The sequence below is a fragment of the Gorilla gorilla genome, chromosome 3 (assembly GCF_029281585.2).
Source record: "Gorilla gorilla gorilla isolate KB3781 chromosome 3, NHGRI_mGorGor1-v2.1_pri, whole genome shotgun sequence".
Taxonomy (NCBI): Eukaryota; Metazoa; Chordata; class Mammalia; order Primates; family Hominidae; genus Gorilla; species Gorilla gorilla.
The window spans coordinates 169,932,806-169,947,458 of record NC_073227.2 but is presented as its reverse complement, the minus strand read 5'-3'; the positions used below and the strand labels follow the sequence as shown (position 1 = coordinate 169,947,458).

At 38.0% G+C, this 14,653-nt stretch overlaps 1 long non-coding RNA gene across 1 annotated transcript in view; it reads right to left on the bottom strand.

Annotated features, from left to right (window-relative positions):
* Positions 1–10,188: 10,188 nt before the first annotated feature.
* The window catches only part of LOC134758366 (uncharacterized), a 461,884-nt gene continuing 457,419 nt past the window's right edge, over positions 10,189–14,653 (bottom strand). The window contains exon 4 of the long non-coding RNA XR_010133523.1: positions 10,189–14,084. This is a non-coding gene — a long non-coding RNA (uncharacterized lncRNA). The remainder of the gene's footprint in view (positions 14,085–14,653) is intronic.

Genomic DNA, 14,653 nt, shown 5'->3' with positions numbered 1-14,653 from the left:
TTCCTATGGGGGGCATAGACATTGTGCTTCCCATTTTACAGATGAAACAAACTCTTTATTTAACAACCTAAAATGATAACTGGGTCACTAAGAAACATTGTCATTTTTCCCCCTTTATCCTTAGGGAACAGGAAACACGGCTTTGTACTGCAAACACCCAAGTACACTATGATTTTGACTACACAGGAAGCATAGCCGGGGAAATTGAAGAATAAATGTGGTGAAATCTATCAGGAAAGCCTATTAGTTGGTTAAATGCATATCGAAGTTAATTACAGATTCTTCATTAACAGGTAGCTGTTATTCCCACCCCCAGACCCCCGCCCCGACACACACAACTCAAATAATTACCTTAAATGTCTACTTTATTTTGTGCATACAGACTTGGCCTCAAAAACTCTGCCACAAAGATGGGAAGCAATCCTTTCAAGTTAATATATTATCTCTGTGTAATTTCCACCATGAACAGAGCATATTAATGCATTCATTTACCATCTGTGTCCATTGGTACCACGGCCAGTTACCCCAGAGGACTAAGACACCCTCTTTTGTGATAGACATTTGGACAATAACAGGGACTCCCAAATGAACAATGTGAGGTCTATATTATGTGCAGATGGAAGACAGATAAATAGGCAAACACTGCAGGTTCAGCAGTTTGCTTGGAATCCTCAGTCCTGGAGGATTAAGATAGGCACACAGAAATATGTCAAAGCTGGTCTCCATTCTTATAAAACACTACAAGTGAAGCTTAGAGAATATTTTCATGTTAGCTTTTCATTTGTTCCAACAAAAAAAATTGTCAGTTCATTTAAAAAGTACCCGTTCTTGGGGAAAACCTGGCTGCTTGTTCATTCTCAACGTCCTTCAAACGTTCTGTTTTGTTTTCTCTATGGGCAGCTTCAGGAGGAAAAAAAAATACCCATTGATGGAGAAGGAATGAATGAGAGATTGGAAAACAAAATGGCTAGGCAGCTCTTCTCTTTTGGCATTGAAGAGACATAGGAGTACCTACTTTAAAAATCAAATTCCATTTAAATTTAAATAAGTCATTTTTTGGCACATTAGTCATTTTTAAAAGAAACTTGAGAATAATTACATTTATATAATATTTTCTGGTTTGAAATAGTTAATTTCTCTGCTCCAGAGACCAAATGTCATCCTTCTTAGTCACTCATCATTCTCATTGGCTTCATAGAGAATTACATACAGATCATTGAGACCTGTGCAGCCCTAAATATTTTTCTGTGGGCTACATTATTCTTTGCTCAATATATGACTCACTATTACATTACTTGGTCTACTCCTCAATGATTTTTCTGTTACTTGGTTAATATTCTATGAATTTCACATAATGTAAATTATTATTTTAGTAAAACTAAAATATGCATTTCACATAAATACTAAAGGAACTTCTTGAGGTTTTTCAGGTATCTGAATAGAATGCTATATAGTTTATCTGCTGAATTCTCAATCCAGAGCAATTACCTCTTCTTCCCAAAACATATACCTGTTCTAGATAGGTTAATTATTCATTTATTCATTATGCATTTATTGAGTACTTATTATGTGCCAGGTACTGTAAAATATACTGAGGACAACCTGATAAATGCCTCACTCCCTGTTCTGGAGCATCTCATCATCAGGGAAAGCAAAGAAAGCATATAAGATAAATTACAACTTAATGTGATAAGAATCAAAATAGAGCTATATAGAGAGAGCTATCAGAGCACCAAGGAAATATGCTCAATGCCAACTGGGAATCTGGGGGTGCTTCAGAAGAATGAAAAATTTCCCCTGGATTTTCAAGGATGTATAGAGGTGGGTCAGGTAATACATGGAGGGATGAATGAATCAATCAATCAATTGTTTGGCTGGATAACTGAAGAGACAATCATCTGCACATGCTGTGTTCTAAGCAGCCTTGGGAAGTGTTTTTCAGACAAAGGGAACAGCATTTGCAAATGCAGGGATGCATGAAAAAACATGGCAAGCTTCAGGAATGACAATATTCATGTTATTTGAACAAAAGTTTTGTGTAGAGGAAGATGCAAAGAAATTAAGTAGAAATTCAGGTCGAGACCACTGCATAAAGTGTCAGTGTTAAGAAGTTTGTACTTCATCCTGGAAGAAAGGCAAGGTAGATTTTTTTAAGGAGGGGATATCAAATATATTTATTGAGCACCTAGTATATACCAGGCACAGTACCCACAGCTGTGAGGAAACAGATATCCTTGTCTGAAGAAACACACAAGAACTTCTGGTCTCCTGGGTTTTATAATCTAATGGACAGTAGCAAACAATAAGCAAAATAAAACTATGCAGTACATTTAAAGATGAGAAGTGCTAGGAAGAGACAAAAGAAGAGAGTGGAGTAAAGGGGTCAGACTTGTACTTTAGAATAGTTCCTTTAAGTCATTAGAAGAGATTAGACAGAGATTGGAGATAGAAATACAAATTAAGATTCCATTAAAGCATTCATGGTGGATACCATGAATGTAGGAACTGAAATTACATAATTGGAACAAATAGAAGGAGATAGATTCAAAAGACTCGATAGGACTTCATTGGAGATATATTGCATTATTACGAGATGTATTGTATACTGAAGAAGAAAATTAACAAAAAGATTATGCTGAGTTTTCTAATCAGAGTTTGAGTCATCATTATGAAGGGAAGATAAAGAATTAAGCTTTAGTTCTATAATTTCATTATAGTCATATGTTGCTTGATTTTTCTTAGACCCATAGAGGATGTTGTTGTTATCAGCAGGTCTTTGTTCTTAGAGCTCCCAAGATGGTGGCAAGCCACTCCTAAGATGGGGGCGGGTGCTCCCAAGATGGCGGCAAGTCTTTTGTTCTCTGATCTGGGGTTCTTGGCCTCACAGATTCCAAGGAATGGAAACTTGGGCCATGGGTGAGTGTTATAGCTCTATTAGAAGCCATGGGTCACAGAAGAAAACCATGGAACCCAGCGACTAGTGTTCAGCTGGATTAGGACGAACCCGGGAACTTAGCCATGCAGGAACAATGGCAAGCCTCTAGCCCAATCAGGAGCGGCAGTGGGCGCCTCGCTGGATCAGAGGCGCAGCAGACATCCTGCAAGATCTGGGGGAGTGGAAGTCAGTGGCGGGTTTGCGAGGATGGCAATCAGCAGTGGTGGATGGCGAGTGAAAGCTCAACTCAAGCCGGAACAAACAGACCAGAAGAGTGTGCAGCTGCAGGATTTAATAGAGTGAAAACAGAGGTCCCATACAACAGGTGGGGACCCAAAGGGGGTTGCCCCTGCCCGCTCGAATTCCTGGGTTTACATCCCGATCATTGTCCCTCCCCCTGTGCTCTCAGGAGACAGATGATTTGATTATTTCTTTACCTCCTGTTTTTAGCCTAATTGGTATTTTAGTGAGCTCTGTTTACTACCTGATTGGTTTGGTGTGAGCTGAGTTACAAGCCCCGTGTTTAAAGGTGGGTGCGGTCACCTTCCCAGCTAGGCTTAGGAATTCTTAGTGGGCCTAGGAAATCCAGCTAGTCCTGTCTCTCATTGTCTCTTTTCATTCTTTGCAACAATGAAGTACTGAATAGATTCAATTGTCTGAGACAGTTTGGTATAGGCCACAATATCAGAGCACATAATCTAATGATTTTTATGGGTCACCTTGGGAGAAAATATTTGAAATGTTTCTGTGCCCTTTTCTAATTACTGTGAACCCTAAAGTTAGAAACATAGGCCACCAAAATACACACCCTTCAACTTGTCTACTTCCACAAGCCAAGAGAATCATTGAAGTCTGGTGGATAACAGTGTGGGCCCAGGTACAAGGGTGCGTGGGTACAAATTCTGACTCACCCATCACTATCTGTGTAATCTTGGGCAAGTCACTAATCTTCATCTTCCCTCTCTAAAAATGGAGATAATAGTATTTTCTGTAGATTAAATTAGGTAATTCTCATAAAGTTCATGGCACAGTGGCTCATAGTAAGTTTTCAGTGAACAGTAACGGATATTACATTTGTTAACATCTCTGTGAATCAGAGATTTGATGGACACATTCTGGGATCCAGCGTCCGTCATTTGGCTCAGGTTTCTTTAGACTGGGATAGAATTGTGATGCCTTCAGATGTATTCCACCCTAATAACGGAAGTGCTGGTGTTCTCCGAGTCTCCTTGGTGACTCTCCATGCTCTGGACCACCTGTGTCGTCTGGCATCGATGCCTGTTGCTGCAGTCCTGGCTGCCACATCAACGACAACTCCATCCTTGTGTGGGCGAGCTGTGGAGACAGATGGTTCCTTGGTACAGGGTAGGGACTGTCAGTCATGATGGGGAGGGCTGAACACGAGGCTGACGTGTGGAGTGTGGATCAAGAGCACTCCTTAAGTGGGTCCAATATCAGAAGTTAAAATGGAGCAACTCTACATGGGTTCACTTTCAGAGAATTCCTGGACCCAACTGAAAGACTGCTGAATTTTCTTTAAAAAAATAAAATAAAAGGGAAATGAACAACCAGATGAGGACTACCCATTTTATCATGCCTCTTTTCTAGCCATTATTCAGTTTCGTTAGGTCATTGATCATTGAAGAAATGTTGTTTCCAATGTAAATGTCTTCTTAGTATTGGTGCCAAGACTGACTGCATTTCTCTCCAGGTAGAAGGGACATAGCCACCCCCCTGACAAGACAGCGGAGTCTAGAAAGGAGGCACAGAGTTGCAGAGGACAGGGGCCCCTTGGAGGTTATCACAACAGTTCCCAGAGAGAATTCTGAAAACTATAACTGACTCCAACAGTGCTAACTTATTCTTGAGGGGAAAGAGTAGTTCGTAGTGATGGAAATAAGCTTTTAAAATTTTCTTTACCTCAGAAGGGGTCTTTATTCCATGTTTTCTTTTATTTTGACCATATATTTTTCACTTTCTTACTTTTCTGTATTAATTCTGGGGATAAGGAAAGAGAAAATTCAGGGAAAGCTAAGGACATCTTCTTAAGTGAGCATATAGAACCTCATCTGAGAAACTTCATTCTTACTCCTAGGTCTTCTTCTTGAAGCAGAATGAATGAATAAAACAAACTCATCCCAAGACCTAAGGAGACAAAAGGTAGTTTCCTCAGAATATGTCCTTTATTCAGAGAGGATCTCAGTCACCTACTCGTTTTCTAGCTGTTGATCTAAAGGAAGACTTGCTCAGAGTGAGGTGATTTTCCAAAGAACAAGACAAGGATCTTGGGTAGAATGTAATTATCAACTAGTCACAGTGCTGTCCCAAGGCTGGGCTTCTATTTTTATCCTCACTTGAATTTTACCATCCCCTACTTTGACCCTTTAAAAAAATATTTTCTTTCATGCAGATGTTGCCCACAGTGTGTGCATTTTGCTTACATATATGTGCACACTCACTGGGATACACATGCAAACAGAGAAGGAACAGGAACACAGAAAAAAAGTACATTAGGTATGCACATGGCCTCATGGACTAACATAGATGATGGCCCTCTGCCAGGACCAGAAAAATCATTGGCAAGTTTGTCCAAGTGAAGTCTGAAGCCCTGCACTTTTACACCATGTTGCATATAAAGGTAGATACAAGAATAGGTAGACCTAGAGGTATTCATATGAGTTCGAGGACTTCTTTCATCCACCTTGAAATGTATTGTTGTTAGAATTCTAAAAAACTATCATTCAGCATTCAGAATTATTTTCTTCCCCCAGGAGAGATGAGAGAGAGAGAGAGAGAACAGACACATATGGCACTGATTCCCAAGAGCAAGACAAGAAAACAGGCAAATTGGGGGCAATGGAAACTGACAAGGAAGAAGTGAAAGGTAGGAAGCCAGTGCTTTATTGATCTTGGGACTCCCTGCAGCACTCTCCAAATCAATAGAACAAATTGAGGCCTCAGCAATTGCATTCCTTGTGTTTATAAATGTGCAGACCCTAGGGCAAAATTTGGGGGGTATTATCGGTCTAGATTCAACAGAAGAGACAAAACAAAATATAACACTCTCAAATGTTGGCAAAAGTACCAACAAGGAGTCTCCTTAAGACTTGAGGATAAACTCATCTAAGACCTCTGCTCCTGGCTGCTATGCCCCTACCCCACCCTCTCCCACCTTGTACCTGGTGGACAAGAATCTCAAGGATTCTGGGAAACTCCTAGAGACTCCTGAGCTCTAACCCTTGAAAATACTTAGACTTACATTGTTTTAAGGTGACAGAGAACAGTACTAATAAGTGCTTATTTGGTTTGGACATCCCTTCTAAAGAATTAAATCCAAATTCTGTACCAATTATATTAAAACATTACCTTACTAATTTCAGAAAATTATAAGCAGATGCCCCATTTTCTGTACCTCAGTGGCTATCCAATTTCACAGCATTTCAAGACTTTTTAAAAGGTGGAGAGCTGCACATCATTTGTTCCTGAGATAACCTTTACAAGTCAGTCTCCCACATAAGCCTCTCCGTCGCTGGTAGGCAGATGCATTATGGAGAATTTGGCAAGGTTCAATCAATAACTGAAGTAATGCAGGAATGACACTAGTGTGAATACTGCTGGCTTAGATATTTCCTGTTTTTCATAAGGAACAAGTACCCACTATTCCTGTCATTTTAAAGGAAAGAAACAAGGACCATTATTTCCTTGGCTTAATATTAATATTAAATGGGTGCCCACAAAATGTTGTCAATGAAAATCTGTGTTTAAAGCGATAATATATTCTGGAATGCTTGGCTCAGAGTTTTCTTAAGAAACAGTTCCTAAAATAATGGAGTTTAGGACAAAATTTCTGAATATCTTCTAATCTTAAGACTAAAGGTCAAGGGGAGCCCAACGAGTGACCTGCCATGTCTTTAATGTGCCTGACAAATTAACAAATTTGTGGCGATCACAGTTCACATCTGCATCATCCTCATTGATTGGATAAGGCTCGCAGATCACTGTTGAATGGAAGTCAAAGTAAGGTACTTATTATTATAAATGCTCAGCTTCTGGGGTGCTGGCCTCAGTCACATGCCAATGTTATTTTAATAGTTTTCAAAGTAGCAACGGTGTTTTGTTGTTGTTGTTCCATAAGGGATTTTTACTTTCTTTGTGGTCAGAAAACCAACCCACTGGATGGTCAAAAAGATTAAAATTTACCAAAGAAAGACATCATGTAAAGTTAAGTCATTTAAAAATTGACACAGAGCTGTGAGTTTGTTTTTATTTGCTGTTTTTCTTTTAGAAGATAACTTTTCTCAGAGATAAACAGCTAAAAATGTCCAAGTCAGCAATGAGGTTTCCTTGGGTCTGTTTGTATTTCAAACATGGCTAGCATGAAATACATAAATAAACAAATAAACAAAAAGAATCTGCTTATTCTAACTTGATGGGCAAAAGAGATAGTGGAAGCGCAGTAACGGATGATTTATAAGTTCCAGGATGTACCTTGGAACCTTGCTACCCAAGCTGTGATCTGCAGACCAGTAGCATGGGTGTCACCAGGGAGCTTGTTAGAAATGTAGAGTTTCAGGCCTCTCCTGAGACCTAGTGAAATTCAAATCCACATTTTAACAAGAAGGATCCCTAGGTGTTTTTCTTGTATATTCAATTTATGAGAATTTCATTCTACAGTTAACGTTATCTGCAAGAAAAGCAAATATTTTCATATGGTAAATTAGAGTCATTTACTACCCTAAAATATCTAATGGGATAGCTGATGGGTCAGGAGAGCGGGAAGAGAATGCACATTCCTAGGTTAACTTATGACAATACTAGGCAGTTAGCAGAGCACATTTTGAAAAAGAGTTGAATTCCTCTTGTTCTAACTTTGCATACATCTATGCAGTAGCCATTAGTAGCTGATAGTTTTAGGCATACAGTTGATGGGCATTTACTTCTTTATTGTGTGTAAACATACAATGACTGAAAACAGAGAATCTGAGATTCTAAATTAGGATAAAATCCAAGTCAGCTCAAGGCTCTGGAGATGATCAGTAAATGATCACTGCAGAGGTAAAAATACCTGCAGAGGTAGAAAAATAAAAGGTAACTAAGATAAGGAAACAGGCTATACTGGTACAATTCCTTAGCCAAATTTAACTCAGTTTCACCAATTTTTTTTGTCAAGTTAGGACTATAAGTAAACGTCAAAACCACAAAATACTTTAAGCAAAATGAATGAATAGTTATTGAGCATACACTTTTTGCTGGGTCTGATGCCAGGTTCCAGAGTCTGTTTTTTTCTTTTAAATCTCACAGCAACTCAAATGAAAAATGAATTCTCATTTCCATTTCACTAATGAGAAAATGGTGGTTTAACAAGGATAAAATAATTGCCCAAGATTACAAAGCTAGTAAGTAGAAGAACTGGGGTTTAAAATTAGTTTAACCTGACTCTGCAGTCTCTCCCAATTATGGCATGGTGCTAAGTGCAGTTATTGTAAAAGTAAGTTATATATTTAGTAAAATATACACAATTATTACAATGCTCTGATTTATTCTAAACCAAATGGTTCTTTTGTCTTTATATAGTCTTGAGTTAAAAGAAACTCTTCATATATTGTTAAATACAGATAGCTGAACTGGGTGGCCACAAGTGATCATTCCAGTGAACAGTCGGGTACATGCAGTCAGCAGAACAGATAGATGGCAACCATTTTAACATTCTGCCTGAATCAGGCTGGTTTGCAATTGCATGTGCCACCCTCCAATTACAAAAGTATGTTCTCCAACACAATTTCAAAGGATCGTTAAAGTTCACCACATCAATATTACCCCCCTTTTAATTATGAATTTTCAGAGGAATTACCTTGAGGAAATGGGAGGTGGAACAATAGAGACCTTGTCATGTGTAGGCCACAAGAAATATGTATTGGCCCAAGAAATAGTGAATAATTTAAAGGTGATGAAAACATTTGTGACACGTGTGTTAGTGTGATGCACTAACTGGAGGCCTGAATTAACACCATATTTTTGGCTTCATGCCATAAATGACCAGGGGATGTAGCTCTGGGCTTTCTACTTTCACTTTAGTCAGGACCACTTAGCTTTTATCTGGTTCATTTATTAGGATTCCATGAAAAATTTGTTGCTGTTGTTGTTCACAGGGCTCTACTGCTTTTTTCAAAATTGAAAATGCTTGTGCTATCAATTAAAACTTCTCGTGTCATGGATGAAGACACTAAAAAAGATTCAGAACCCATGATTCTACTTCATGTGTGTCTGCTATATGCTAGGCACTGTGCCAGAGATTTTCACAGGATGTCTCATTTCTTTGTCTATACACTAAGAAACGAAATCTAAAAGATGAATTAACTTGCCTAGGCTATTCAAGTAGTGAAGACAAACTGAAGGCTAGAGGCCAGGTTTATTAACCACCAAATTCTATGCTTTTCCCAAAATATCTTATTGCTGGCATAAAGATAAGACACCTTGGTTTTTCCATCTTAGTCCCAGGTTGGATAATTGGAATCTGTTTTCATATTCTGTTCTCTCTACATAAAGATTATAATATTTATAATCCATAGGGTTTATATGCTAGACATTTTTCCCAATAATTAAATACAGATGACATGGAGTCACATTGGTCTGTTTTTCCCTCTTCTGGCCAAGAAGACCAATTGGCAGAATGTTTAGTTGATATTCAAGTTGCCATTTTGACTCTGGGACTTTTTTTTTTCCCAATCCAAATCCATACAGATATACTATGGGGTAGGAAATTCCTGTTATTTCACTAGACCAATTCCATAATAAAATGGGTAATAAAAAGCATCTTATCTTCTCTATATGGTTAAAACAGCAAATGCTAACAAAGCTACTTTGCTCATTTACCTCATATACGAGAAATAAAACATCATGTGAATGAACTTAAATATAGTCAAACTTGATCTATAAGCCTAATGTTACAATGGATTCATTTTCTTCACACTGTATTTTCTCATATTTTTTTTCCCACTGAAGTAGAAAGAAGATCAAGGTAAGAAGACAGAGGAGAGCGAGAGTGTCCTATATGGCCACCACTTGAGGTAGCAATTAATTCCGAGATACAGGTTAATGAGGAAGTATGATCCAGTCAATGTCATAAAGTGAACAGTGATCAAATTAATTATAAGCCAGTAAATTTCTGGCACATTTTTTTTTCTTTAGTGGTACCATGCAGTTTAAAGGGATAAGATATTAAGAGAGAGAGAAAGTAGAGTTCTGTAATAGATAAAATATTAAAATATGGGCTTTACATTTAGGATTCCTTTTCTTTCAAGTTCCAGAATATTTAATACTTTGGGACCTCTCAAAAAATGGTTGGTTGGCTAATCTCTTTTTTTGTTTTTTTTTTTTTTTGAGACAGAGTCTCGCTCTGTCACCCAGGCTGTAGTGCAGTGGTGCGATCTCGACTCACTGAAAGCTCCGCCTCCCGGGTTCATGCCATTTTCCTGCCTCAGCCTCCCAAGTAGCTGGGACTACAGGCGCCTGCCACGATGCCCGGCTAATTTTTTGTATCTTTTTTGTAGAGACGGGGTTTCACCATGTTAGCCAGGATGGTCTCGATCTCCTGACCTCGTGATCCACCCGCCTCGGCCTCCCAAAGTGCTGGGATTACAGGCGTGAGCCACAGTGCCCGACCTGGTCGGCTAATTTCTAATCGCTCCATCTACCTGACATTTACCTTATTTCACCACAAAGTTAGACATATATTTGTAAGCGAATAGGCCTTATATTCTACCCAGGGGAGAAAAGAGGAAAACAGATACGGGGGAAGGACAATTACATCAATAGATGATATTTAGATAAGTAAGCAAGGACCAGCTCTTCCTTTCCTGAAAAAATAACCCATGCTCAGCACCTAAATCTTTAATTTGACCCTTTCTCTATGATGACAATGACAAAGTATGTTCCACTTCATAGAAACTTCCAGAGGCAGCAGTAATTGCTATTTCAAATAAGAAAATAGACAATCATGAAGAGAAAGCTTTTTTCCTGAATGTATATATTATTCACAATTTCAGTGGGAGAAAAATTATACAAAAAGTTAGGTGAAGCAGGAATATGTGTTAGTGTAATAGATACAATAGATAGCCAAACTGTCAATTCACTGAAATTTTATAAATTTGCCAGTATTTGTTAGTGGACTCTATTGCCTGAAGTGTCTAGTTTTTCCCAATTGAAAAATAGTCTCCTAGAAGACTTTAATTTACTCCTCAACCATTAGCAAAATAGGGAAACATGGAATATTCCAGTAGGAAAAAATCCTTAAGGCCATCTAATCCAATTTCCTCATTATCACGGATAGAGTAACTAAAGCCAAGATAAGTTAAGTAACCTCCCGAGGCCGGGCAGTACTATTCACAATCCTTCACCAGTTCTTTTTCTACCTTTGGCCTATGTCTTATGCTGTTATTATATGAGTAGTTGATAAAAGATTCAAACTGGAAGAAATACTGAAGATCACCTATTTTGTCCTTTTCTCCTTCTCAGCAAGCAGCTATGTAGCCATGCCTGAACACCTCCAGTGACAATAATTCACTATCAAAATCTTCCAGGGCAGTTTTTACTAATGTATTAAATAATTTCTAAGACATGTTTAAAGTTTCTTTAAATACAAGGGCATTCTCAAAAGTAACCAGATGATTTATTGCCAAATTATAACTCTTTGATTAAAGGGATTTTTAAAAGATTAAAAGCAGAATCGGTGAATATTGTGGCTAATAAAATATTGGAGAATCCAGGTAAACAGCTCAGATTTAATACTACATTGAAAGGACACTTACCAACTGGAAAGAGATGATTTACTTCCCTAAAGAATGACTTGGGCACCAGGGGGAAAAGGGCAACATTAATAAAATTATTTAAGTTTACAAATTTTTCTCATTCCTATTCATTATTACTAGTTTGTGTCCTTTCTGAATGAACTATGGAAAGAGCAACTGCCTTTGCAATGGATCAATATCTAATATTTTAGTTAAATTTTTTTTTTGAGGAAACTTGTATTCTTTTGGGGGGCGGGGAAAGCATAATGATACATAATGAAAAATACTGTTACTATCCTGGCAAATTTTCTATGTGAAATTGCAGCAGAATCCATCAATTACAGTAAATGACCAATAAAAATGTTCAATCAAAAACTCATTTTAAGATACATTGTTAATGAACTGTATATAATGATGCTTAATCAAAACCCGACAAGATCGCATGGGAGAAAAGTTCCACAGGACCTCCAGAGCACTATTGTTCTGAACAAAAGTTAACAATAAAACTGTATAATTAATAGCCTGCGGTCATGTGGCACTCTCTGGGAAACTCAATTCCATAACAAGTTCCATTGTTTTTTAAAACACAGGAATTGTGTTCCATAATATCACTAATGCCATCAGCAAGAAGGCACCATTTTTCAGGCTGTTTTTATTTGACATGGAGTTTTTTATTGTTGTTACTTGCTAAAGTATACCTAAGATGCAAAAATCAGTGAAGGAAGCTGCTGACCACAAAGATAAGGGAAAAAAAAATCTGCTTATTTTATATCTTCACAGTCTATAAATGACATACTATTTAAAAATAGAATATCTGTATTAAATAAGTCTATATGGAACTTTTATCTTTTTCTCAGGTGACAGTGTAATAGTGATAGATAACACAAGGCACTTCGAGATGCTGAGATACAGTCCTCAAGGTGCAAATGAAAATATTCATGGAAAAATTTAGAATAAGAAACACAGTCAATTGTGAAAGCCACCTTGTTAAATCAAACTTTACCTGATAAGCTGTATTAAACTTAGTATGCCCGTTTAGATAGTTATCAACCCTCAAAGTTCAGTGTGTCTATTATTAGTAATAATACTTTGCAGTTTATATACATGCAGCCCATGTATGGACCCCAAAATATAATTCAATGCCAATTTTATTGACAGGAAAATGAAATAATGAAAAAGATGCTTACCAAAACCACATTGGGAGGCATGAGGCCTGTTTATGAAGGGTATGAATCAGAAATCGGTGTTGTAGTATTTTACTGCTAAAAATCTGGGTTAAGGCCATTGGCTCAAATGCTGATATGTAGCTTATTTTTCATAAATATGAATACTGAGTATTAAAAAACCTATCTCTATGCATGGAAACTAAATGTATTAACGCTCCCTATATTTCAGTTATATCTAAACTCAGAATTAAGGACACAGTAATGCTAACATATATTTTCAAGCCAATGAGTGTACTGTATAAATTAGTATTCAATAACTCTTCCTATGTCAGATGGACTCTTGACCCAGCTGATATGAAAATCATAGTTGAGAAATGAAGAAACATTTTACTTTCCCATTAAGGCTAATAAGCAATGTGGTTGCTATCAATCTCAGAAAGATTAGTCATGAAAATATTAATACTGGGTACAAGTAAGCACTTATTCAAAAAGACCCTACAGTGAGCACAGAAAGTCATGTACAAAGGCAATTCCAGTGATTGAGAATTGTCAAAACAAAAAATAAAAATAAAAACCAAAGAAAAAAGTGAGAATCTGTTTATTCCTCCAGGGAGATACTGATGTATATCTATATTTACATTTAGATAGATAGATGATAGATAGATAGACAGACAGACAGACAGACAGACAGACAGACAGACAGACAGACAGACAGACAGATAGATAGATAGATAGATAGATAGATAGATAGATAGAGATATACATCATTTCAGGGAAAGCCTGAGACTCAAATGTAGTTAAATAGAGTCCAAATATTGGTAGTAGCTATAGTATGGTTAGAACTAAAGAAGAGGAAATAGTAAGAGGGCAAGGGTCCAGGAAGATAAGCTGTACTAACAAAGACTTACTGCTGAATTGCACCTTTTAATTAGCATTTCATTACTTCCAAGCTGCTCTAAGAAAGGCCATTTCTAAACTATCTACAATGAAATGGACAGTGGCCCCTATAAGGGCCCTGTCTTCGTCTGTTTTGTGCAGCTACAACAGAATATCTGAGATGTCATAATTTACAAGGAAAAGAAATTTATTTTCTCACAGTTCTGGAAGCTGGGAAGTTCAAGATCAAGGCACTGTCAGGTTGGGTTGGCTGGTGACGGTTGCTCTCTGCTTCCAAGATGGTGCCTTATGCCGTATCATCTGGAGAGAAGGAATACTGTGTCCTCATATTGTAGAAGGCAAGGGGGCCAAACTCCCTCTATCAAGCCCCCTTATAAGGGTACCTAATCCCATTCATGAAGGAGGAAACTCCATGGCCTAATCATTTCTTTAAAACCCCGCCTCTTAGTACCAACAGTGAAGAAAGGAAAGAATCAGTTAGGCAGATAGCTAGGGCAAAGTCCTGAGTTGAATTTCTTTTCTGACAGAAGGGGCAGCCTGAAAGACCAAGCTGCAAGCACAGATAAGAAAGCAAGGTCCAGCATAAAAGGAGGTCTTCTGTATAACCAGCAAGCTTCACATATACACAATGGGCCTCAGTGGGCACAGTCTTCTCCTTTTTCGGATGTACCCAGGTAAGGAAGCTTACACAGGTGGAAGGTTTGCTTGGAACATGTCTGCAGCTGCACAGATAAGAGGAGCTACACTGGACCAGGCACGTCCGCAATGGAGAATCCCATCCCCTAACACATGTGCAGGAAGGGAGATTAAACAACATGGAGTAACTTCAGCCAAGAGCCCGCATGCGCACTAGAAGGACAGGGTGGGGG